At 42.3% G+C, this 27355-nt stretch overlaps 1 long non-coding RNA gene across 2 annotated transcripts; it reads left to right on the top strand.

Moving 5' to 3' along the window:
• Positions 1-3466: 3466 nt before the first annotated feature.
• On the top strand, positions 3467-5540 carry LOC121635326. Of its 2 annotated transcripts, XR_006009393.1 has the most exons (6): positions 3467-3637; positions 3765-3842; positions 3915-3968; positions 4081-4313; positions 4452-4660; positions 4878-5540. It is a non-coding gene; the product is annotated as an uncharacterized LOC121635326 (long non-coding RNA). The 2 variants fall into 2 exon arrangements; XR_006009392.1 differs by having other exon boundaries at positions 3467-3842; positions 4878-5538.
• Positions 5541-27355: the final 21815 nt, after the last annotated feature.

Below are 27355 nucleotides of genomic sequence, written 5' to 3'. Positions count from 1 at the left end.
CTTTATTCATGAATAATTTCAGGCACGTCTTTTGTAATAAATGTTAGAAGTCCTTGTTAATGCATTATTTCATTGTGCTACCCATGCATATTCTCTTTATTTTTCTGCTATTCCCTGGATGACACCAAGATTATCAATTGCGTCTCTTAAAATGTTCCTTTCTTGTGTTTTGCCGGATTCCACTTTGTTAAATGCTGCAGTTTTTTAATTGACAAAGAAAAAAAAACTTTGTTTAAACTGAGGACTATGTTAAGGAAAACTAGGCCACTTGGGTTATCACCATTCTATATTTATTATGTAGTTATGTATTTTATGTATCGTGATTTCCGTTAGGGATTGAAAATGGAAATTGAAAACTTAACTTTAACTTAACTTTTACGAACAGCTTTCCCATCATATTGAAGTCAACAGCCGTCCTCCTCGCTCCCGACACAGCATGACCGCGCTGACGTCACCGGAGAAATAGAGACTTTTCTGTGGCTTTTATGGCCTTTTGAAAAATAATTGACGGATTAAATGTCCATGAATTAAAAATATTGAATAGACAGATTAGTAATTAGCTGTGTTTAAAGCTGAAGACGTCCTGTCAACAGTTTTACAGCCGTGTCTTTTACCATTGTGGCCTATGGGAAAAATGCTTTTTGGGCCCCATGGGATTTTTTGTTGCAGTACCACGAGTGGCCACTGGGAAAAATCGGCGTGCCGCCATTTTCAGTCCGTTATCCAGTTCTTATAATACATCCATGAGTTTAACTCATGAATCAGTTTTAGTGTTTCATTTATTAAAGTTGGTTAAATTAAAATGAACATTTCATACGTGAATGGACTGACTGACACTTAGATTACTTTAGGATTACTGATGATTCATTTATTAAGTTTACTGTGGCTTTTATAGGCCTATGAGTAGAAGTGTGTGATGCTTTCTAAACAGCAGTTATTTATTAAATAACTAATAAATATTGGGCCTGTTATTGATTATTTTGGACCATTGTGGCAGTGGATTATTGACCTGAGTGGATGATGGATCAGGGTAGATTATCACTAACTGCTGAGTTAGTTTCAGTCTCTTTGTAACATTTATTAGAAAATTAATTGTAACGATAAAGTTTTCTTATTTGAACAACACGGCCTCAATTCCTGCAGCTGAGATCAGTTTTTGATGTAGTACTTTGTTTTATTCAGAACAACCACAATAACACAACCTAAAGTCAGAGTGATGGAAACTTTGTATATTATATACACATGTATGTAATTAATTCATCTCAATTAATCACATTTTAATCGCATAACAAATGTAAAAAATGTTATTTTTGTTCATAAATATCATTATGATGTGATGTTATTTATGAGGTTTTGACCAGCTTTATGTTAAATATTATTAAATTGTCTTAAATATTAAAGCCTGTCATCATGAAAGATTTTATCTGAAGAAAAAGTCTCACAAATTTAAATGAATCCTGAAATGAAATGAAACTCGGACGCGTCCACTTAAAAGTCTCTTGATGCAGCTGCATAAACAACCCGCTGCTGGTCCTCTTCATTCAGTCTCTGCCAGAGTCCGTTAATTTCAGGGCCTGAAATTCATTTTTCAAAATGGGGGGGCTCCCCCCTTACATGCATCATATAGGAGGGATTTGTTCTCTTTGGGGGGTCTTACCAGTGAGTTTTACTGCAGGTCTCCTACTCGTACCTCAGATTAACGTGCAGATTTCATTGCAGTCTCTCTTTTCTTAGTCGTCATCTCAGATAACTTCAGATAAGTTCAGATGATTTAAGGAGTTCCTTAACTGAGTTTTACCAGCTGATGCCACCACAAGAAGGACTGGGGCAGACCACCTTAACCTTCCACACCTTATAGAGCATCCAGACGAGTAGTGGATGGGTGAAAACACGGTCTGGTGAAGGCTCCTGGTGGTAGAGACTCGGCTGAGGTGGGTAGTACCACAGCTTCAGGTTGTCCTGGAGCTCCAGTTTTCCCTTTACCCCCGATCTTAAACAAGGCTTCTGATATCCACCCATGGTCTTCAGGTGGAAGCCCTCTGCCCACAAACAGGACAGCTGAGTGAGGGGTGACCCCGATGGGGTTACAGGGTGGATAGATGTGGGTAACAGGTTGGGTGGAGGAGGGTGGGTGGGAGTGGGTGGAGGAGGGGCTGCCTCTGGGTTTTGAAGCCCTGGGCCCTTCATTCTGGCCACCCTGGATGGCTGGTGTCTGGCAGGGTCGGCAGCTGCCGATCTTGGCCCACCGGGGCCTGGACCCTGTGACCCCGGGGGGCTCTGGCTGGGGCTTTGCTCTGCCGCCCTTGGGGTGGGTCCAGGGTAGTCTTTGTGGTGGGGTGGCTTGGGTTCCTGCTCCAGGATTACCAACGATCACCCCGATCTCTAGGCCGTCCTAGTTTGCCTCTAGTCTCCGTGGAGACGTGATCGCGTTTGCAGGATCACACTCATCTCTGATCGCTCCTCATTCCTCATCCTCTTCATGCTGACAGTCACTGAGTTGTCCAGTGTGTTTATACACTAAGAAATACTTTTGTTTAGGATTATTTTATTATTATTTATGTGTGTGTCTTTGGTACTTTGGTTGTTGATGTGATACATCTTGTTGCTGTCTGGGTTATTTTTTTAGGAGCTCCTGATGATTGTCAGCTTAGTTTACTTGTAAAAGCTGTAAGAACTGCTTTGTTGTGTTTCTGTACAGGTGTAGCAGCAGAAGGAAGGCTCCTTCTTCGCCTCTGGTTCCTGCAACAAGAGGGGGACACTCTCCTCCGCCTTTAACTCCAGGGCCTGTCTTTGGGTGGATCCTGCTGGACTATCCAGCTCCTGTGGTCGCGGCCTCCTGGCTGCCCTCCAGAGAGCTGTTTCCTGTCTGCGCCGCCTCCCAGCCTGACTAAACTAAATATTTTAATATGTAGGTGTTGACAAACATGCAGTTATTGTGGTATTTATGTATTTATTTATCAATTTTACTGGTAATTTAAGTTTGATTGACTAAGTATTCTATGAAAATGTTACCACCACTTCCTTTCTCCTCAGCGGAGCTGCTTTCAAAGTGATTTTCCAAACACATGAAGTTTCTGGACAAAGTATCAGACCGGTATCAGACCGGTATCAGATCAGTATCAGACCGGTATCAGACCGGTATCAGATCGGTATCAGATCGGTATCAGACCGGTATCGGACCGGTATCAGATCAGTATCAGACCGGTATCAGACCGGTATCAGATCAGTATCAGACCGGTATCAGACCGGTATCAGATCAGTATCAGACCGGTATCAGACCGGTATCAGATCAGTATCAGACCAGTATCAGATCGGTATCAGACCGGTATCAGATCGGTATCAGACTGGTATCAGATCGGTATCAGACTGGTATCAGATCGGTATCAGACCGGTATCAGACTAGTATCAGATCGGTATCGCCGATACTGGCTTGTATTTTACTTGGTATCGGATCAGAAAAAAAGCGAGTGGCATCGTACATCACTACTCCAGTACTCCTGCTGGCAGCACGCGGTGTGACGGAAACCTACGAGCCTGCGTGCTCTAGTCTGGAGCTGCTCTTAAAGGGCCAGCGTCACTAAAATACCCCACACAGTTATCACAATACCAGCTTTACAAGCAGAACGAATGTGAACAGGTAAACAGTTTAAAACATAATAAGCTCCGTTTCACAATGACACATGTTTAATATTAGTTCTCTTGGCTACAGATAAATATATTTAGTTCAGTAAACGGCCTCTCATTACACAGTTCTTACCTTTCAGTTTACCAAACCAAGACTTGGTGGTTCACATGTTGCAGCTGCAGAGCCGAATGTCGCCATGGCCAGGAAAGTGTCTCAGGTAAACTGCAATCACACGTCAGCTGTTTAAAAGTGGGTTGTTAATACAAGTTACTTAGACTCTGTTTTACAGAAACAAGTCATGGAAGGTGGAGATTACTGGTTCTCCGGTCAGCACTGCATCTCAGTGAGTGATGACCTTTTCAGCCAGAGCATCTGTAGTTCTACACTTCATTCTCTGTCCAGCATTAAAGTCTTTTCCTACAGATTTAAACATCCGATGATAAAACTTTGTTCAGGCTCTAGACCCCCAAACTCCCTTGGTGTTCCTCTGTTTGATCGGGAGAGGATGGAGCACATCTGGTGGGTCCAGAAGAAGCATGTGAAGAGCATCCAAGATCCACCAGGTGTTGCTCTCTGCACTAAAACTGGGAGCTGACCAAGGGAGGTGTGTGTCTGCCGGTGTTTAGGTGAACCAGAGGCTCAACTTCCTTGGAGTCTTTTCATCTGCAGCTAAACCGCTTCATAGCAGGTTTGTGTTGAGAGAACTGAAACCAGAACGTGTGTGTTATTGTTGACGTGTGGGTGTGTGTGTGATGTGGTTCATGTGTTGTGTACGCCAATAATGTTTCAGTTTGATATTTCATGTTACGTTTCAATGTACTTCTAGGGAGCAGTGCCAACAGCCTGAATGTTCAGGTTTACCTGTTGGAAGGGCTACACAGGTGGAACCAGGACCAGGTGTTGCTGCCATGGCAACTGAGAAGTCTCCTTTGTGCTGCTACTCTGGTGATTTGCTGCATTCTGTCAACCAAACCTACAAGAAGCTGTTTGGCAGAAAGGTGGCGCCAGAGTTCTGTCCGTCCTCATGTTACACAGGTCAGAATTACATCAGTGTTACCAGGACAAAGGAAAAGCATGAGGCTGCATCTCTCTGAAAACTCTTGTGTTGTACTGTTTACCTGTGAAACTGTGTTGCTTAGTGAAAACAACATTTAGCCTTTTGTTACTGTGTATGTATTTCATGATTCTTCCAGCCGACTGGTTTTTACTCATTCCAGTCTGCATGGTGTTTATTTATTCGGTCTTGTCTCAGGCGAACTCGTAGGAGTTCAGTATCTGTTCCAGCAGACTGGTCAGGAGCTGCAGGACATGAACCCTGACTCAGAGGAGACCGCCCGGTTGGTTGAGGAGCACGATGTGGTGCTTGATGAGGAAGATGAGGGCTTTTCTGACCTCACAGACGAGCCACAGTGCTGGATATGGAGGTTCAACCTGCTCCCAGCACCTCCTCCACGCTGGCCTCTGGCATATCTGAGGCTGGAGATTCCTCACATGAAACTGTGTCAGTAACAGTTATTTGCTGCTGTTTTCTACATACTGTATGTTCACGCATGTTATTGAAACTAAAGGTTTTAAACAGTAATTTTCTGTTTTCTGCTTCATAACATTGGCAGGCTGTTGATGAGCAGAATGTGGCTGGATACCAGCATGTGGAGGAGAAAGATCCTAAACAGAATTTAGGGAACTTGCTCGTCAATAATTGTAAATAGTTGTGATTGTTTGAGTGTTTATTGTAAATATTGGTCTAGTTTGGTATAGTTTAATTATTGTTTAACAGTGTTTATTGAAAAACATGTTTGTCGTTGTTCTTAATGACAGTGAACATTAAACAGTGAGTGTGAAATGATTATTGTGGTGATTATGATGAAAGGATGTAAATTACTGGTAAGAAAGAACCACATTGTGACATTAAACTAAATGAAATCTTGTTTTTCTCTGATGAGGAATAATCTAGTGAATATATTCATATAAAATAATAATATTTAAATAAACTTTTCCTCCACCCAACCTCCCATCTCTCCTGGGTAGGCTGGGTGGTGTTTCATCTCCAGCTCGGGTCCTCTACCAGAGTCCTGGGAGCTTGAGGGTCCTACCAGTATCTTAGCTCTTAGCTGCTCTTCTGGATGGAGATGTCTGATGGTTCTCCAGGCTTCTGGTGGAGCTTCTTCTCCAGTGTGGAGGACACGGCCTCCAGTGATCCCATGACCACTGTTACTACTGGTGCCTTCACCTTCCAGGCTTTCTCCAGCTCTATCTTGGGTTCTTGGTATTTCTCCGGTTCCTCGTGTTTCTTTGTCCTGATATTTACCTGGGGTCCTGCCTGGTGTGGTAGATCTGGGTCTCGATTGTCCTGGTACTCAAGTCTTGCTCCTGTGCTGCCATGATTAGTGCCTCTGTGCTGTCCTTCAGTCCAGCCCTCTCTAGCCGTTGGTTGGACTTGTTCCACCACGTCGGCTGTCTGTCGGTGGTACATCCCATGCAGGGGTGTTGTTTGTTTGGTGGAAGCAGGTGATGTGGAAAAATAGTTTCAGGTAAGAAGAAGAGCTCTGGACGCCATCTTGATGTATAAAAAGAATGATTTTATTACAAGAAGTGATCTTAAACAGATCTGCAGAGTCTGTGAGGTCTCTGGCCAAACTTGAGAATCCCAAAACCACATGTGTGAGGCGCCTTATCTACCTTTCAAACAAAGACATTCCTTAAGTTCTGAGTTGACCAATCCTGTGGAAACACACATGTTTACATAGATGGTGTTTGTGTTGAAGTCCAGTCTCTAAGACAGAGAACCTGGTAAGAACCTGAGTGTGTCTTACATCAGCCCGTCTCTACATGGAGTCTAAAATTAACTACTCTTAGCAAACTGCAGTCTGCTTAAGCTGCAGCCCAGTATATCCCAATCTATGTCATTTTAATTCATTCTAACTATAAAATGTTGATAATAAGACACTTCAGGGACTCGTCCTCCCATGGTGGTTCCTCCATTTCATTCTCCTCCAGGTTCTATTGTCTGAGACATTCACTCAGTGCTTCGTCCCTTGGGTCCATCTTCCTGATGTGTTCATGGAGCTTGTTTCGTCTTGGATAGTGGCCCTGATGCTCACTAGTCCTCATCCTCCCTCTTTGTGCTTAGCGTAGAGTCTCTGGACACTGGATGTGGATGGAAGCCTCCACGCATGGTGAACAACTTCCGTGTTTTAACATCTGTGGTCTGAACTTCCTCCTTTGGCAGCTTATTATCCCAGCAGGGTGTCTTGTTGTTGCCATCGAGCTGACTTCTAAGCACGTTGCAGGTATTACAACATGTACTATATAAATATATATATTCATTCGTTATCTGTAGCACTTTGTCCATTACGGGGAAGCTGGAGCCTGACCCAGCATTTAACAGGTGAGAGGCAGGTACACCCTGGACAGGTCACCAGTCCATCACAGGCCCAACACAGAAAGAGACAAACAACCTTTCACACACACACTGATTCCTAGCGAGAATTTAGAGACCAATTAACCTAACATGCATGTCTTTGGACGGTGGGAGGAAGCCAGAGTACCAGAAGAGAACCCACGTGTACACGGGAGAACATGCAAACTCCACACAGAAAGACCACATCCCTTCAGGTTCAAACCTATATGTTTGAGTCCTTGTTTTTATTTAGTCTAGTGTTTAATGTTTCCTTTACTTTGTGTTTGAGCTGCTGTAACAGTGAAATTTCCCCACCGTGGGATCAATAAAGGATCTTATCTTATAAATATAGTTGTGTTGGTGGTTTTTAAGCTAAGGCTGCACCACGTTGCTAAAATGAGCACACTTAGCTTACAGAGAAACAACATGCGCCAGAAGCTCAACAAAAACGTCCTTTTCAAAAGGTTATGAGCTAAACCGTGTTTTTATTGTTTATTTTGTTTTACAAGAGCTTGTACTTTGATTACTGAGGTGTAGTTTGTGTTTGTGTTAAATTCTCTCTCATGCTGCTACGCCCTGTGTATTTGTGTATTTAAATTTTAAGTTGGTAATTTATTTGTTCATCAGTGTAACTTGGAGGTTACACTCACACATATTTATGTTTTTATCTCTGTCCTCCAGGTTCAAATCTCCACATTAGTCTAGGTTTCTGTGCAGGTTGGGGATTTCAACAAGATAATAAGCGCAAATAAATGTCACTTTTATGTCCAAGATGTTACAGACATTAAAGACAATAAAGATAATAATGTATAATGTGTTCATATAAAATAAATATAATTAAATAATAAAATTATTTGAATGGTTATTTTTAAACTAAACATGTAATAATTACATTCATTTTATATTAATATTCTTTTATTAATATATATATATAATCATGTCCTTCTTCTGTACGCTGAGTTTTAGTAGCCTAAAAATCGATTTAACATGAACCTTGTGTGTGTGTGTGTGTGTGTGTGTGTATTCATTGCATGTGTTTATTTTCCATGTGTTTATTTACATATGAAAGTTCATGGTTGTAGTTCTGAATCTAGAATCTTTGGTTATAATTATTCTTAATTATGCATTAAACAAGTTATGGTTGTTTATAAAGTGCATGCACCATTAAAACAATGTGATCAGTGAGACAGCTGACTGTGGCAAGATGGCCGCCACTGCAGACGTTCAACTCACTTTATTAAAATCAACTAAAACTAATCAATAATCAATACAGTCATTAGTGTCTGATGAGACCTTTTGGTATCACAGTGAGGAGTTCCTGAATCATTCTGGTTAATGAAGAAACTAAATGTGTGGAGAAAAATGCAGATTTGAAACTGCAGCAGCTCTTCAGCTGCTCCTCTGATGAAGATGATGATGAAGACAAAGAGAGTCGTGACTTCTTAAAAACTTTATAACTTTCTGCCAGAAAGAATTTTAATAGATAACACTGAAGGCAAAGTTCTCCCAACATCAGAAGCTCCGCGATCAGCGGCAGCTGGAGAACAAACGAGCCAAAGTAGAGAACGGGATCAGCGCCGTCCATTCTGCTGCATTCATGGAGCAACTGGAACATGGGATTTCAGAGCTACTGGTTGGAATCACACATGATAAACACATCCTCTTTTTAATCATTGTTGATATTATAAATAACTATACTACGTCTATTCTGTGTCTCTTGTTTTTATTTAATGATGTTACTATGTTTTAGATTTTTATATCTTCGGGTTTCCCTCGAATTTGATGGGATTTTGAGTTGAATGCTCATGTTTCGTGTGTACATGAATGCAGCATAGTGGCGTAACAGTTGCGCATGCGCCACGAAGTCCAGTTTGAAGCTTTTATTTTGGCGGCTACAGACGGAGCGGAGAGCTGCTGGAGTCTTCAGACAAGAACCAGAATGGAGGAGCAGAACCAGGACCAGAACCCCACGAGGAGGAACAAAGCGGGATCATCCTCTGGTACCACCGGTCGGCAGGTCAGTGTTGAGGACACTAAAGACACGAGGACGAGTCTCGAGGCTCCGTGTCTCATCCGCTTGTTCTGGTTTTCTATCAGAGGTGAAAAAGAAAAGTAGTAAAAGTTTGTGTTTTCATGTTTTTCCTCGTTAAAACCGCAAAGTATCCGCGTTTCCTCCCAGACAGAACCCAACGTAGGAGCTACGTCTGCAGTACAGAGGAACGGAGATAATAGGCGAATCTTTCGTGACGTCAGTGTTTACCTTTTGCCGCATTGCATCACGGTATTGGGTGGCAAGAAGCTGCATCTGTTAGCTGGATTTCTTTGCGTTTGGAGTTTGAGGGCGATCTACTACATGGTTCACTCGTGTTGTGTGATTGGCTGTACGGCTCGTTGGGGGCCCAACAAAAAGTTTTTCCGCATTCCCACCGAAAAAGACCCCGAAAAAAGAAGGAAATGGTTACGTGCTATGATACGTGCTTTGATACCTGCAAGCCTCACTGGTACACGCAGCTGTTGTAAGTCCTATCCTGACCGCTGTTTCTACTTTAAACATTAAAGCTGCTACATGACTGCATGTTTCTCCTAGACTGGATTTGAAAGAAAAATTTTGTAAGATGTTATGATCGTTTTTCACGATAGACCAAACGCCATTTAAATTATAGTTAACAGGACCAATAAAATTGAAAAACAGTCATTAGATTTAAAATGAAAAATTCAAAGGCACTGATAAATAAAGCCTTACCCGGCTTTGCAGTCGCAGTGACATGTGATTATTTCACCGTTTTCTTGGGCGATCACCCACGGAAGATGCGAATCACGCTGTGACTCTGCTTGGCCGGGTCTGACCTCCGCTTTGAGCACGACCACTGATTTTTTCCATCAGCAGTATTCCTGAGTCATGGTAGTTACTCCTGATAGGAGATGTTTCTCCTGGACGAAGGAACATGAATCATTCAGCGAGGCTAAACTTAGCTTCGATTCACAAGTTAAGGAAAATTTTAAGGGACCCTTAAGTCAGAACGCGAGTGACTGTATTTCTCTGTTAACCCTCCGTTTTATTGATACGCAATGCCGTCAAACCTGTCTTAGATTATTCTACAGAGTCTGAAAAATATAATTTGTGATTTGTGAAACCTTCTCTGATTTGTGAAAATTCAATAAAGGCAGATTTCACTCATTTTTCAGCCGTTTTTACACACTATACCTGGTCCAGATGTTATAATGTCACACTGATTCAGGTCAAACCTGTCTTAGATTATTCTACAGAGTCTACTGAATCTGAAAAACACAGGTGAATCTGATTTAAGAAACCTTTATTGGATTGCTTTTACACAAGCCCACGCCTCTCCATGTGATTCCTTATTTCCATCTCCATGGCCTCCATTTCACTAGAAAAAGAAATCATATTTTTTCACAGAGATTTTGGGCTTTTTTTTAAAGGACATTTAAATGTTTCACTAACCTGTCATCCAGTGGTCCATGATCAACCTCTGCCACTGCGTCTTTTGTTGTCATGTTCCTTATTTCTTCCAAGGCCTTTACTGTCACCTTTGTTACAGGTATCATATCCCGATTCTGCATCCATATTATTGTCAATGTTATTATGCTCATACCTCTACATTTAAAAAGACACCTATTGACTAACCTCTGGCAACATCACAACAAGGATGTATTTAATCTTGTCATAGGACAGCATGGTGGAGACTTCATCTGAGATTTTTTCACAGTTATGAAGGAAGCCTGTCAGGTACTTAACTATCCTGTCCAGCTGTTGGTCATCAAACAATACTGGAACCCACTTCTGTGTAAATTCAAAGTTGCTGCTTCTCACCAGACACGACGGCCTGAAAAATAAATGTACTCAAACTTAACCGTACTGTTTGCTTGCTGGAGGTGGCGTGGTCATAGTGATGACATAATGATTAAGCGTTATGTGATGAACAAAAAGAAAAAGGCGTACCTGCAGTGTATCTTCTGCACCCTTTTGTTCCACCATGAACTTGACAAGCGCTTCATTTTTTTCTGAACGTTCAGCAGCAGCCTCTGCTGCCTTGTCCTTCAACAAAACATCAGTAAAATTATTTGTATAGAGCAATATATGAGAATATTGATATTATTATTATGCAAACACACTTGCTGATATATTCTCCATCTGCAACAACCTAAATTTCAGAATTTTAGACCGGAGATTAAGTGTTGATGCTTACCCTGACCATAACTGTGTGCCCAACATGGGACGTTGGACGCAACTTTTTGAGGATATTTTTCTCAGGGATTATTGTGTCTCCACTCCTGCGGTGCTGGCATTCTTGTAGGCCATCATAGAAATGCCATTTTTGGTCTGTACCCAGTTTGTGGAACGCCACAAAGTGATTTAAAGTACTCAGGCGATACGTCACAGCAGCTGGCTCATACCTACAAGGGACAAAATATATTTTGGGAAATGAGCAGTTTGTTTGTTTGTTTGTTGTTTGTATCATAATAAATCATGCCGATGCAGATTCTCAGTCATCCAGGTCATTCTCATTCAGAAGGTTGAAGCAAAGCATCTGGACTTGTAGAGTTTTCTTTAAAAAAATACCTTCCCTTAACAGAGGTGGTGGACTTAGACATGATCTTTCCTCCACATGTAACACAGTACCGTCTTCTATTCTTTACAATGAAGCTGCTTGGAGGAGCAGAGAAACTCTACAAGTTAAGATGCCTCACTTTGACCTTTTGAATCATGATAAATCACAATTTTATTGAAAATAAGATTATCATGCAATAATTTAATGTGTATTAAACATATTTGGTAAACTTACTTTCCACAAAGTACTGTCACCAGATTTGGCAAGGCTGCAGGATATTGTTTTGCTTTAGGCTCCCTGTGTGCAACACCGAGACCAATAAAAGACACGGTAGGCCATGCACAAAGGCTCGCTGCACAATGGTCTGACTTTCAGTGCAGGGATGTGGACCTCTGTTGAATGTAGGAACAAACGTCTGACCATAAACAGTTTGCACTGTAACCGCTAAATCCTGAGCACATAAGGCCAGGGATTAAAACAAGAGAATAAAGGAATGAGTCATTTATATGAAGGACTTGTCCACATTACCTTTTAAATGCAAACTTTGTATTTTTCAATTATTTGAAGGCATTAACATCAGTTGTTGTTTCAGTATTTCACATTAACATATAAGGATATTTTCATAGGTAAAATATCTAGGGATGCACCGATATGAAAATTTTGGCCAATACGATATCCGATATTAATATTGGTGTTATGGCCGATAACCGATATTTGCCGATGTCGATATATATATATATATATATATTTATATATATTACAAATATATATTACAAATATATATATTATATATATTTTTTTTAGTTTTAAGATTATCAAATCTGTACAAAGTAAAAATGATGCAAACTGTTTTTTTTTTTTATCCATTTTATTTCCAAATAAAGTTACAGTGCTACCAAAACACAAGTAGCAAACAGTGTTACTTTTAAGCAACTTTTACAACTTGTAACAAGTGTGTAAGCTGGAAATAAATTCAAGTGCAGTTTAACTCAGTCAATTCACAAACTCTTGGGAGAAATTTTGGATCATAAATAACAATAAGGATCATAAATAAAACAATATCCTGACAAAGTTAACTTTTCAAACTTGTCTGTATTCATTACAACGAAGCATTTATTTAATTGGAGAACATGTTTTAAACTAAAGTCTACTCCCATTTAAACTCAAATCTGTGAAAAAGGCTAAATGAAAAAAATCAAAACATGTCCTGTCAGTGCATTTTCCAACCTGCACTGTAATTAGTAGACATTCAAGTAAATGTCCCAACACTAAAGCAACACTAAAAACTTTGTAAGTGCAAATTAGTGCAAGTCAATTCCAAGTCCCATCTATAAAATTGCTGAATCAAAATATAAGAACTGTGACATAACATTAACTCCAAAGACATAGTTGTCTTTGTACATTTCCCAAGCAGCCACAATGTACTCAAAGTAAATTTTCCAAAATACTGAAACTTGAAACTGTATGTTTTAGTCTAGGACTACTTCATCAGTAAAGGCAGGTTTTTTTTAACAAACAGAAGCATTTCTGCTTTCTCACACTGGATCCTGTTTCTCTTTTCATCAACAATATGTGATGCAGCAGAGAAGAGACGCTCGCTGTCCACACTTGTGGATGGAGCTGAAAGGTACTTGCGTGCTGCCTTGGCCAGGGCAGGAAACCGAGACATGTTGCTTTTCCAATACTGCAGTGGGTTCTCATTTCTGGGGGTGGGAGGCTCACTCAGATAGCCATGCACCTACAGGAAAGTAGACAAGTGTATAACTAGTTTGTCTGATAAATTACCAGCAATCTGGACATTGGACATCATCCTTCACCTCTTAAGAGCTTTGTTCAACTTAGATCTGAGCAGATGACCAGTGCCTTAAGAGGGCAGTGAAGCATTACTAAAAGATTAGTATGTTTTTTCCATTTAAATAATTCTGTTATTTTACTAACTATAGAATTTACATCACATTAATAAAAAATTTAAAACATTTCACAAAAGGATCTTAACATGCTTTGCTTATTAAATAAAAAACAGGGGCTGATAATACTATACCTGCATGCTTGTGTGGTTTGTCAGGCCCGCATCCTGTTGAATGATCAAGTTTTCCTCCAGAATGTCATCATGCATGTCAAGTAGAGACTGTCCACCCTCACAGCTTGCTCTTATCTTCTTCTCTTGCGGTTCTTCTGTGAACGGTGTCGCTGTGCATCATTTTGTCCACTTCCTTCAGGAGCGTAGTAACTGCAGCTTGCTTTGTGACTGTGTCAAAATAACGATCTTTGTACCTCGGGTCAAGGATAGTTGCCAAGTAGTAGAGCGGCTCAGAGAAAGCGCTTCCAAATCTCTCGTTTACAGCGTCCAGTAGAGTGGTCTTTGCTGTGCGGACTCCACTGTCGCTGTCAGCTGCCTTGCTCAACAAATGTTTTAGAGCCACAACAGAAGGAATCACATCCGCGGCAGTAGCCAACTGTGAACTTATTTCCATCGTTAACTGTTCAAATGGAGTGAGAAGCACAGTCATGTTTTCAACGAGGCTCCACTGGTGTGCGCTTAAACAGGCAGGGAGCTCGTGATCGGCTCTATACACACCAAGTGCACGCTTCTGATCCAGCAGACTTTTCGTCATATAAAATGTACTATTCCATCTGGTTGCTACATCTTGTTGTAGCACCTTGGTTTTCATGCCTAACTCTTGCTGTATGTCTCTCAGCCGAGAGGTGGCAAGTTGGAAGTGGCGAAAATGTCCGACTGTTTTCCTTCCAATAGCCACACAGTCAGAAATGCTTCGCTGGCTTAAAACTCCATCATGCACTGCAAGCTGCAGAGTATGAGCCATGCAGCCCAGGCTTTTAACACCACACTCGTCCATGGCCTTCTGCATATTCCGTGCATTGTCACGAAGCACAACATGCACATTGTCTTTCTTAATTTTCCACTGTGCAAACATGCAGTCAAATGCACTAGCAATGGCAGCTCCCGTATGCGATCCTGAAAACTCTTGTGCATGCAAAACAGCTCTCTTCATTTCAAAGTTGTCATCAATCCACTGAGCCGTTAGGCTTAACATACTCATCTGACTGATGTCCGAACTCCATATTTCCGTAGTGAAGCTAATGTCAGTCACATTGTCCAACAACTTGCTCATATGTGTGGCCACCATTTCATGCAGAGCAGGAAGGCAAACATCTGAAAAATAGCGCCGGCTGGGAAGGATGTAGCGGGGTTCAGTGTGTTCAATCAACCGCTGAAATCCTCGGTCCTCCACTAACGAAAATGGCTGGTCGTCGAGAGCAATCATTTCCATGATCTTGTTCGTGATTGACCTGGCTTTTGCGCTGTCCTTGGCAAATTTCTTGGTTTGGTCGAGTGCTTGCTGTATTGGGCTCCCAACTGTGGCTGCTGCTTTGGCTTTTGCCTGGTAGCTAACCTTACAGGCGTTAGCTTCGCCAAATGTTTGTGAGCTTCGGGATGGTGGTTTTTCAGATGACATATTAAATTTGTAGTATTGAATGATTTGACACGGCATCCTCCTCGCATCACTTCAACTTTGCATATATTGCATACTGCTTTTCGACTATCATCATTTGACACCGTGAAAAATGACCACACAGCTGACATCGTCTCTAGCTTCCCCACAAGTAGTACTGCATCGCTGTTACATGTCCAACATGGTGGCAAGGCCAAATGCCCCTCCTCCCGACACACGTACACAAACAGCAATTAGACCAAAATAAATATCGGCTGGTAATATCGGGCCAGTTTTGCTCATCGGACCGATACAGATATGTAAAAAAATGCCTAACATCGGCCGATACCGATATTAATGCCGATATATCGTACATCCCTAAAAATATCGCAGAGATTAAAGTCAACGAGGCAAATAATTAGCCTTGCAAGCTTTGAAAATATCAATAAGAAATGAAAAAAATGCATACTCACGTTTTACATGGTAGTACTCTTAAAGACTCACTGGCCCACTTATCAAGGACAGTCTGCAGGCTACCAAAATCCTCACACCTAGAAATTAATGAAAGGAAAATAGAACTAATCTTGTAATATAAAAAAAATAATATTTGCTAAATAAACACATAATAAACAGATGACAACACTGACTGATAAATACAATACATGCAAAAAATAAAAAAAGTGAACTTACACCACATCAATGGAGGTGTTTGTCCTTTTTGCCACTGGACAAGCTTCATTGAGACATTTTTGTTGAATTTCATGAACTTCATGAATTTCATGCTCATGAACACAAAGAAGGCTAGCTATCCATGGGTCAAGACTTGCTTTGCTTTTTAAATCATTGTTGACTGCTGGTCTTCTCTTTATTACCAAATGCAGCAAGTAAAGAAGGTTGTCAACTGTACAAGTATTTGTCATGGCTATCGCTCCCTGTTCTGTCATGCCATTTCCTCCCCAACGTGGACAGCTTCCTGCTTTTTCTTGTGGCCCTGGACTTGAGGTGGTTGTGTTTTTGTCAGTGGTATCAGCCACTGTCACAGGTTTTTTCTTTTGCCTAGCAGCTCTTTTGTTAGCTGCTGGCTGTTTGAATGCTAATGCTGCACAGGGGAGCTGAAGTACTTGGATGTCCTCTTTCTCCGTCGCGTCCTCCATGTCTCCTCTTGTGAAACAGCAGTTGTTTCTGGTCCCTCACTTTTTGACTGTTCAGCTGGTGTACTCTGGAGACCTGCCTGATGAGTCACTGCCATACCCTTCAATCTTCCAACAACAAATTCATGTAGGACTTGAATGAAATCGCCTGCTCTTCGGTGTAACTTTGACGACAGGATGACACATTTTGTCGTGCGGAACCAATTTTCTACAACAGCATTACTGTCTGGAGTTTTACTGAAATCAGACGGCATAAGCCCACTCCAAAGAGGACCTGTACCAGCAAAGTGTAAAATTAGGTCAATGAGTGACTCTCAATAATGCTGGTTTGTCTGCCCCTCTCCCTCTTTATCATCTTCTTTATGTGATTCCTCCTGAGCTTGTCTGGCAACTCCTTCAATCAGTGGAAAAAAGCGTGAGGATTTTGTGAGGGCTTTTTGAGTGCTGTCAAATTCAACAGGGGTTTCAGCACCATCGGGATTTAGAATATTTATTTGGTCGGTCTTTTTTCTCTGGATGGCTTCTTGCAAAACACACAAATGTTCCACATACATCTTTGTCTGGGTTCTTGAACTGAACACAATGACCACAGACCTTTTAATTGACAAGATCTCTTGAAGTTTTGTTGCATTCAGGAGGAGTGCAAAACAGTACAGAAAAAGCTGTTTGGTGTTCTTTTTGAACTGGACTTTTCACACCTTCATGCTCACCAGTTTCAGCATGTGAGCAGCAGAAAGGTGTGAAGTTGTGATCTGCACTGAACTGTTATTTTGACATCTTTGAAACAAAGCTTGAGGTACTCCTGAATGGTCATTGTGTTAAATGCCTGAACCACAGCGTGCATCGTGGCCCAACTGAAATCAGTTTCAACCTTTTGAGGTCTGAGTAGTTTTTGAAAAACCTTAGTAGTCACAGCGCAGGCATGTTAACCACTACAAGATAGTTGGAGTAGACCGATCTGCTGTTAGCATTTCTGCAACAGGTATCACAGTTTTTGTTGTCGATTGACATGCACAACGCATAGTAAAGGACTGACTGGCTGGTTGGGTAAGGCTTTTCAACTACACTGCCAGTAGCATCCAAATAAAGAAAACATTTTTTTCTAAATCTTCTAATACACACAGCTGTGACTCAGAGTAGCAATGCACAACAAAAGGGGTCATTGCCACATACTGTACACTAATGTGCTTCAGTTTTGAGCTTCCTTTTTCCTGATCTTGTGTTTTTTGTATTTTATATTTTATGCAACACGTGTATTGATTTAACATTAGCAGAATTTCCTGCTAACAGCTGTTCTTCGTCTGCACTGGCAAGCTGTTTTGTGTGGACTAGCATGGGTTTGAAATGTCCAAGTGTCTCTGTATATGTGTGTGTATATATATATATATATATATATATATACATACACACATATATATGTGTGTGCATCGGTATATATATATATATGTGTGTGTGTGTGTGTGTGTGTGTGTGCGTGCATCGGTGCTGAGCACAGTAGCTACAGAGGAAAACTGCCATGTAGAGTAAAAGGCATGCTGTTGTGCACATGAGACAAAAAAATAAATAAAAATAAGGCTAAACAATTTAGACCTGTCTTCTAACCTTAAATAACTTCTGTTTATTATCTAGTGCGATATAGAAAACACCGTTAAACAAATTTATCTTGGCCTTCAAAATGGGGCGGGGCACCACATTATAATATATTAATAACTATAATTGTAACGTATCATAACATAAACCATACTGAACTAAAGCTACCGAGTAAATGTTTTAAATACATTTAAAAAAAATCAATGTCCATCAGGCGGCGCAGCTGATTTGCTTCAGATAGCATTTACAATTTACAGCATTTAGCAATTACAACTTTTTTTATAATTAATAGCAAACGTTGGAATTTTCCAATATCCATACAGGCTAATGTGGTTAAGACATATATGTTTTGTAACTGTAAACATTTTTTTACTGACCTTCCCAAATTAACATACCATAGGAGGGCAACAATGTAATGTATATATTTAGTTGGTATTAATTACTCTCTCACATGTTATTCATATTATTCATTCAGTGTTTTCTTACAACATCAAAGCTGACCTGCTTTGATCCCTGTCTTGCTCTTCTGTATTGATTGGCCCATTGGCAATTTAAATACGTAGCGGGAAACGCAGACCCCCACCCCCTCCGAAGAAAAACACAAGCTGACATTTAGTATGCCATTTTGGGTGTTGGTTATAGTAATGTCCTGATTAGCACCACGGACGGTTCCAGGTTTATAAACAATTGCATCTGCCTTTATTGCATTTTCACAAATCACAAACTATGTTTTTCAGATTCTGTAGACTCTGTAGAATAATCTAGGACAGGTTTAACGGCATTGAGTATCAATAAAACGGAGGGTTAACAGAGAAATACAGTCACTCGCTTTCTGACTTAAGGGTCCCTTAAAATTTCTCTTAACTAGCGAATCGGAAGCTAAGTTCAGCCTCGTCTGAATGATTCATGTTCCTTCGTCCAGGAGAAACATCTCCTATCAGGAGTAACTACCATGACTCAGCAATACTGCTGATGGAGTTGGATCCACAGCAGAAAAATAACATGTAGGTGACTTCAGTCCTTGTTTGAATGTTGTTCCCTCAGTGAGGTTTTTAGTTCCTCGTATCCTCCTGAAACACTGAGACAATCTTACTGTAACAGTCCAGTAACCTGCTGGAAGAAGTTCACAACCACACGACTGTCAAGATGACCTGTAATGATTGTTAATCTCAGTTAGTTTACTTGATATGAAACATGTAGAAAGCAGAACTCTACACGTTATTTAATAGTTTTAGTTCAACTCCACCATTTTAAATTATCTCTACGTAACTTTCTATTTACTTTTTTACTTTAGTGTTACGACCCGTCTTAAGGGGTAGGGACGGGCGTAACAAAAAACCACGGTGAGGACAGATGGTATTTCAAAATAAAAGCACATTTATTTACAACTCCCATGGTAAGTGATGGACAACCTGTAAAACAAAAGATGAGCTGCGGTTAGCGGACCTGCAGAAAGAAACAAACCAAAACCTGTACCAAACACTCACCGAGTGCACACACAGACACCACCGCAACTCGGTGAGGAAACTAAAACCAAACAAAAGCAACAGGCCCATAAACTAAAGTGACCGTCGTCACAACACAATAAAACGCTAACCTAGCCCAGCTCTAACACAACCACAAAGTAAACTTAACACAACTAAACACTTAAACACCCATTGTGGAAAAGGAGGTGGTCGCGACACACACACACCCAGTGCACAACATGAGGGGGAGAGAGGCCGGAGCCATTCTGGTTTCTCCCCCTCCAGACCTGCCTCGGCTGCAGCCTTTTCAGCCTCAGCTTTCCTTCGGGCTGCAGCCTGACTGGTCCAGAGGGATGCCAGTCAAAACGGGGCGGGGGCAGAGTCGCTGGCCTTGGCCACTCCGGGCAGCGCTCTGCAGTCCCTAATCAGCGCGTAAACGACCACAGCTGCCTGCAACAAGCAGGGGCCGTAACATTAGTCAAAACCTCTTTTTCTAATAAATAAGCTTTTTCTATATTAGACTAAAAGTTTAGTCCTTTTCTTTAACACACAGAGTATTTTCTAACATCAACTTTAGTTTTGTTCATATTTCAGATCATGTTTCATTATTCTAGTAAAGATTTACAGGTTTCTGTCTTTACACGGGATTTCAATAGTAGATTTTTCTGGTAGTATTTTCCTTTGTCAGATATAGTTTCCCCTAACTATAAAACACAGTTTCAGTCCAAACGTCAGTGTTTTTATTTATTTCTCATGTTTACACACATGTCAGCTCATCTGTGGTTATTCTAGTAAATATGAGGAGATTTAATTTTTCTCTACTAAACTTGTTTGTGGATTCAGATTCTGGTCGACTGTATTTGTCCTTCAGCCAGAATCTGTTTCCCCATAAAACTTTAGTAAATAAAGAAGAAAGGTCCTCATATTTACTAGAGAGATGAAACACGATCTGTGTGTAAAATAAAACAATTCCAGTTTGAACACACTGGTCTTTCTAGAAAGAGGAAACTGGTTTTATAAAGAAAAATCAGCCATAAACATCGACCACAGCACGTGTCTCTGCTTCACTTCCATCCATTCGTTCATTTGCTGTCCCTGCTTAGTCCAACACAGGGTGGTGGGGGGGTGGAGGCCATCCCTGCTGCTACCAGCTGAGAGGCAGTTTCCACCCTGGACAGGTCACCAGTCCATCACAGGACCAACACAGAGACAAACAAGCTGTCACTCACTCCAATGGAGAGTTCAGAGACATGGATGAAGCTAACATGCATGTTTTTATGTTCCAACATGGAAACTCATCCCTGCTTCACTTTAGTAAAGAAAGTCCAAACCTCTGCACATGTACAAGAGTCAGAAAAGATGACGTGACGTTTCTGCTAAATATCACCTGGAGAAGGGACAGAAATGATGTCAGAGCAGCTTTCTTGGAGGGAGAAAGGGATGATATTTACTAGAGTAATGAAACATGATCCAGCCTGCGTGGAAATAAAAAGCTGATGTTTGAACAGAGATTGGGCTTCAAAGAGAGACGATATGAGCGACTGTATGATGGGATGGAACTTTCTGCTGTCAATGCAAAGACGTTCACGTCCTATTTTCCCTTCATGGAGGCCACGTTTTGGATCAGAAACATCCAGAAACAGCTTCTTGTTTACGATGGAAACATGGACTAAACGTATTAAATTCTGTTATATTTCATATCAAGTAAACGGAGCCAAAGAGAGTAAAAGTCCTTCCAGGTGATCTGGATGGTAGTTCTCTTCTAAACTTCTCCAGCGTGTTATTGGACGTCACTTCTTTCCAGGATCTGTGTCGTCAACGTCATGACGTTCATGCATGAGAACTTTGTTAAATGATGATGAAGCTGATGTTGGAGGAAATGAGAGTTTAGGCGACACTATGATTGTTTTAATGTTTCAGCAGCTCTTCTCTCTCATTAGAAGCCAATAGTTTAAGAGTTGGTCCAGACTCAAGCAAACCTCAGTGAGGGAACAACAAGCCTCAAACAAGAAGTGAAGGGACCTGCATGCTGTTATTTTTCTGTTTCCGTGGTGAAATAGAGCGTAGTCAGGAGGATCCAGCTCTATTGAACGAGTGCATGTTCTCTCGTCCAGGGGAAACATTTCCTATCAGGGAGAACGACCTCGGCTCCACAACGATGCTCCATAGAGCCGCATTAAACTCATTCACACAATTCTACCTGCTGCACTTTTTCTCTACATCTTATCAAACTGGATCCAGATTCCCTCCAAGAAGGAAAATGCTCATGAGAGAGACACGCCACCAACACGTGTGTCCAGACCGTAACTTGAGAGGTGTTTGCAACTGGAGTTGAATTAAAGCAAAGCGGTTGGGGCGGTGGGAGGAGTCTGCAGCAGAGCGCTGCGATGCCAGCGCCGCTCGATTTACAGCTGAAAACAGCAAAAGAGGAAACTGAGAAAATAATCATTTCATTTTTATGATCGTTGAAAACCCAGATCGTAATTGAGATTAAAATGCGTTTAATCGTCCAGCCCTACTTTGTTGTTGCTCTTCTTCATCTTTCAACTAGCGGTTTGTGGTTCATCTCATATTTAACACAAAGTTTTATCCTGATAAAACTGTTTCATTCTGTGGAGTCACTCTACATATTCTTAAAGTTCAGGTCTCAGATAACGTGTTAAAGTTAATAAAATCTACTAAGAATATTAAATCCATTAATCTACCATTTATTACCATGTGATAGTTTAAACATATTATAATGTGGTTTTCTGCTTCTGGGTATCTATTAGGGGACAAAATACAAGTATCAGATTGTGTTCAACAGGAATTTAAGCAAAGTTCATACCATAAATTGAAGCAAAATGTCTCACAATCTGTATGTGACAAACATGTCATGTGGGACTCTTATGGGTTATTACGTCCGTTTCCAGTGACGTGAGCTTACTTTCATGTGACTTATTGAGACTCTGCACTGGTTTCCTGTGTCTCCTCCGTCCAAAATCAGCTACTCTTGTCAAGATGATGTCAAACTCAGATGTTTTCATTCACCAATGTGGATTACGTTCTCCTGTAAACTATTACAGTGTGTTGCTGCTCACATTAGCAGCTAACGCTAAAACCACAGGCTCTCACGTTAGCAGCTAACGCTAAAACCGCAGGCTCTCACGTTAGCAGCGAACGCTAAAACCACAGGCTCTCACATTAGCAGCTAACGCTAAAACCGCAGGCTCTCACGTTAGCAGCTAACGCTAAAACCGCAGGCTCTCACGTTAGCAGCGAACGCTAAAACCGCAGGCTCTCACGTTAGCAGCGAACGCTAAAACCGCAGGCTCCCACGTTAGCAGCGAACGCTAAAACCGCAGGCTCTCACGATAGCAGCGAACGCTAAAACCGCAGGCTCTCACGTTAGCAGCGAACGCTAAAACCGCAGGCTCTCACGTTAGCAGCGAACGCTAAAACCGCAGGCTCTCACGTTAGCAGCGAACGCTAAAACCGCAGGCTCCCACGTTAGCAGCGAACGCTAAAACCGCAGGCTCTCACGTTAGCAGCGAACGCTAAAACCGCAGGCTCCCACGTTAGCAGAGAACGCTAAAACCGCAGGCTCTCACGTTAGCTGCCACCGTTAAAACCGCAGGCTCTCACGTTAGCAGCTAACGCTAAAACCGCAGACTCTCACGTTAGCAGCTAACGGTAAAACCGCAGATGCTCAAATTAGCAGCTAACGCTAAAACCGCAGGCTCTCACGTTAGCAGCTAACGCTAAAACCGCAGGCTCTCACGTTAGCAGCGAACGCTAAAACCGCAGGCTCTCACGTTAGCAGCTAGCGCTAAAACAGCAGGCTCTCACGTTAGCAGCTAGCGCTAAAACAGCAGGCTCTCACGTTAGCAGCTAACGCTAAAACCGCAGGCTCTCACGTTAGCAGCTAACGCTAAAACCGCAGGCTCTCACGTTAGCAGCTAACGCTAAAACCGCAGGCTCTCACGTTAGCAGCTAACGCTAAAACCGCAGGCTCTCACGTTAGCAGCTAACACTAAAACCGCAGGCTCCCACGTTAGCAGCGAACGCTAAAACCGCAGGCCCTCACGTTAGCAGCGAACGCTAAAACCGCAGGCTCCCACGTTAGCAGCGAACGCTAAAACCGCAGGCTCTCACGTTAGCTGCCACCGCTAAAACCGCAGGCTCTCACGTTAGCAGCTAACGCTAAAACCGCAGACTCTCACGTTAGCAGCTAACGGTAAAACCGCAGATGCTCACATTAGCAGCTAACGCTAAAACCGCAGGCTCTCACGTTAGCAGCTAACGCTAAAACCGCAGGCTCTCACGTTAGCAGCTAACGCTAAAACCGCAGGCTCTCACGTTAGCAGCGAACGCTAAAACCGCAGGCTCTCACGTTAGCAGCGAACGCTAAAACCGCAGGCTCCCACGTTAGCAGCGAACGCTAAAACCGCAGGCTCTCACGATAGCAGCGAACGCTAAAACCGCAGGCTCTCACGTTAGCAGCGAACGCTAAAACCGCAGGCTCTCACGTTAGCAGCGAACGCTAAAACCGCAGGCTCTCACGTTAGCAGCGAACGCTAAAACCGCAGGCTCCCACGTTAGCAGCGAACGCTAAAACCGCAGGCTCTCACGTTAGCAGCGAACGCTGAAACCGCAGGCTCCCACGTTAGCAGAGAACGCTAAAACCGCAGGCTCTCACGTTAGCTGCCACCGTTAAAACCGCAGGCTCTCACGTTAGCAGCTAACGCTAAAACCGCAGACTCTCACGTTAGCAGCTAACGGTAAAACCGCAGATGCTCAAATTAGCAGCTAACGCTAAAACCGCAGGCTCTCACGTTAGCAGCTAACGCTAAAACCGCAGGCTCTCACGTTAGCAGCGAACGCTAAAACCGCAGGCTCTCACGTTAGCAGCTAGCGCTAAAACAGCAGGCTCTCACGTTAGCAGCTAGCGCTAAAACAGCAGGCTCTCACGTTAGCAGCTAACCCTAAAACCGCAGGCTCTCACGTTAGCAGCTAACGCTAAAACCGCAGGCTCTCACGTTAGCAGCTAACGCTAAAACCGCAGGCTCTCACGTTAGCAGCTAACGCTAAAACCGCAGGCTCTCACGTTAGCAGCTAACACTAAAACCGCAGGCTCCCACGTTAGCAGCGAACGCTAAAACCGCAGGCCCTCACGTTAGCAGCGAACGCTAAAACCGCAGGCTCCCACGTTAGCAGCGAACGCTAAAACCGCAGGCTCTCACGTTAGCTGCCACCGCTAAAACCGCAGGCTCTCACGTTAGCAGCTAACGCTAAAACCGCAGACTCTCACGTTAGCAGCTAACGGTAAAACCGCAGATGCTCACATTAGCAGCTAACGCTAAAACCGCAGGCTCTCACGTTAGCAGCTAACACTAAAACCGCAGGCTCCCACGTTAGCAGCGAACGCTAAAACCGCAGGCTCTCACGTTAGCAGCGAACGCTAAAACCGCCGGCTCCCACGTTAGCAGCGAACGCTAAAACCGCAGGCTCTCACGTTAGCTGCCACCGCTAAAACCGCAGGCTCTCACGTTAGCAGCTAACGCTAAAACCACAGACTCTCACTTTAGCAGCTAACGGTAAAACCGCAGATGCTCACATTAGCAGCTAACGCTAAAACCGCAGGCTCTCACGTTAGCAGCTAACGCTAAAACCGCAGGGTCTCACGTTAGCAGCGAACGCTAAAACCGCAGGCTCTCACGTTAGCAGCTAGCGCTAAAACAGCAGGCTCTCATGTTAGCAGCTAAAGCTAAATCCGCAGGCTCTCATGTTAGCAGCTAACGCTAAAACCGCAGGCTCTCACGTTAGCAGCTAACACTAAAACCGCAGGCTCTCACGTTAGCAGCTAACGCTAAAACCGCAGGCTCTCACGTTAGCAGCTAACACTAAAACCGCAGGCTCTCACGTTAGCAGCGAACGCTAAAACCGCAGACTCCCACGTTAGCAGCGAACGCTAAAACCGCAGGCTCCCACGTTAGCAGCGAACGCTAAAACCGCAGGCTCTCACGTTAGCAGCTAACGCTAAAACCGCAGGCTCTCACGTTAGCAGCTAACACTAAAACCGCAGGCTCTCACGTTACCAGCTTACGCTAAAACCGTATGCTCTCATGTTAGCTGCTAACGCTAAAACTGCAGGCCCTCATGTTAGCTGCTAATGTTAACGTTAAGTTATAATGTTACTGTTCAGAATTCATGCATGGGCGCATGAGAAAAGAAATATTTTTAACCTGGATCTAAAAATGTCGACATTGGCAGTTTGTTCCACTTCTTTGCAGCATAACAGCTAAATTCTGCTTCTCCATGTTTAGTCTGGACTCTGGTCTGGACTAGTTGACCAGAGTCTTTGGATCTAAGAGCTCTGCTAGGTTTATAATCTCTGAACATGCTGACCCTCTTCTCTTTGCTACCAAACAGAATAATCTGTCTTGTCTTCATTAAATTGAAGGGGTTTGGTGGAAGCGATGAAACGATACATGGACATATTTTAACTATAATCCATCATAATTTCACTGGCAGACCAGGTCACGTTGAGCATGTGTTCCTCATCCTTTGCTCATATTGTGGACATGTGTGTCTTCAGGGTGGAGTTTTACACTTCAGAAAATTCTCAGAAATAAAGCCACAGTTACCAAAGTCAGGATGTTGTTGCTCTTTGCTTTTTTGGAGTAATTGATTCCACAGTTAGAACTTTATCTGTACAAAGCATCACCCGAAGTAGATCAGAAAGTATCTGCTGTTGGTTGGAAACCTTCTAAGTCTAAAAACCTTCCTTTAATTTTCTAATTATTGATGAAAATAACCAAACACAATGTGTTGCTGTATGTTAAACTTATAGATCTGCTGTTTTCTTGTGTGACATGTTTGTATGATGAAGCATCAATTCATGAAAAAAGCTGAAATATAGAAATTAAAGGTTTCTGTCCAACAGCATTTTAAGTAAAACGCGGCAGCATTTCTTCCCTGTTGATGGGAAAGTCTCGGCTAAAGCTTTCAGTCTGGTAAAGGACCTGGTTATTATGTAAAAGCTTTAAGGTTAACTTGTTTTATGAATTACTTGTTATAACCTGTCGACCTTTATTCCACTTTTTAATACATATTATTGACCTAAATTCATTTGTTAAAAGACTAATACATTTTTCATTGGACTAAAACTGGACTAAAACTATCAAACTTAGTCATGACTAAAATGTGACTAAAACTAAAGTATTTTCGTCCTGAAGACTAAAACTGAGACGTCTGCTGTTTGGGAAATTCTGCCCAACAGAAGCACTGCAACGTAAACCTTTCAACACAAGAAGAACACAGAGCATTACTTCATGTGTACAATTTTACTTACAAGGACTGTATGCACTAGGGCTGCTCGATTATGGGAAAAATGATCATCACGATTATTTTGACTGAAATTGAGATCTCGATTATTTAACACGATTATAGATAAGAGGTTTTGGGGGGGGGGGGCATTTGAAGTGTTTACTGTGGTAATGCCGACTAGTTTGTTTCCACCAGGTCCCCATAGATATTGTTTGTCTCAGACCAGCAGCTTTGTTCCGCTTGGTCTGATCTGGAAAAAAATAGTCTGGAGACATTTCGTTTTCACGTTGAAATCCACGTCAATAAAATGTAGCGCGACATTTCTATACGGCTCTGGTGCGGCTTTACCACAGGTCCGTAGCGGTGGAGAAACATCGGACTGTCACCACGTCTTTCACACCATCCTCACTACACTCGTCATACAGGGAAGAAAGAGACAGTCCACTAACATGGTGGTGAGACGGCAGTGATGCCGTTTGTCCAAAGTGTTGATGAGGTTCTTAAATCCCGGATTGTTCACTGTGTTAATAGAGAAAAAAGTTCTGTTTGTTTATAACGTTTGTCTCTCTGTGACTCTGGGAGCTGGTGGATTATTTAGTCGCGACTTACAAAAATTGAAAATTTTTCTATTTTTTTGTGTTGCGTCGCAAGCCCCCGTGTGCACGTCTGCGTGCACGAACGCAACATTTTACATGCACGACTGTCGCCTGTCGCTTGGCTGGAGGAGGGCAGCGATTTTCACTTCCTCACGCAAGTTTACATAGAAAATGATGGAGAAGGAGCGACGTG

The sequence above is a fragment of the Melanotaenia boesemani genome, chromosome 24 (genome assembly GCF_017639745.1).
Source record: "Melanotaenia boesemani isolate fMelBoe1 chromosome 24, fMelBoe1.pri, whole genome shotgun sequence".
Classification (NCBI taxonomy): Eukaryota; Metazoa; Chordata; class Actinopteri; order Atheriniformes; family Melanotaeniidae; genus Melanotaenia; species Melanotaenia boesemani.
Note: the sequence above shows the minus strand (reverse complement) of the source record. Positions and strands in the feature narration are given on the sequence as shown.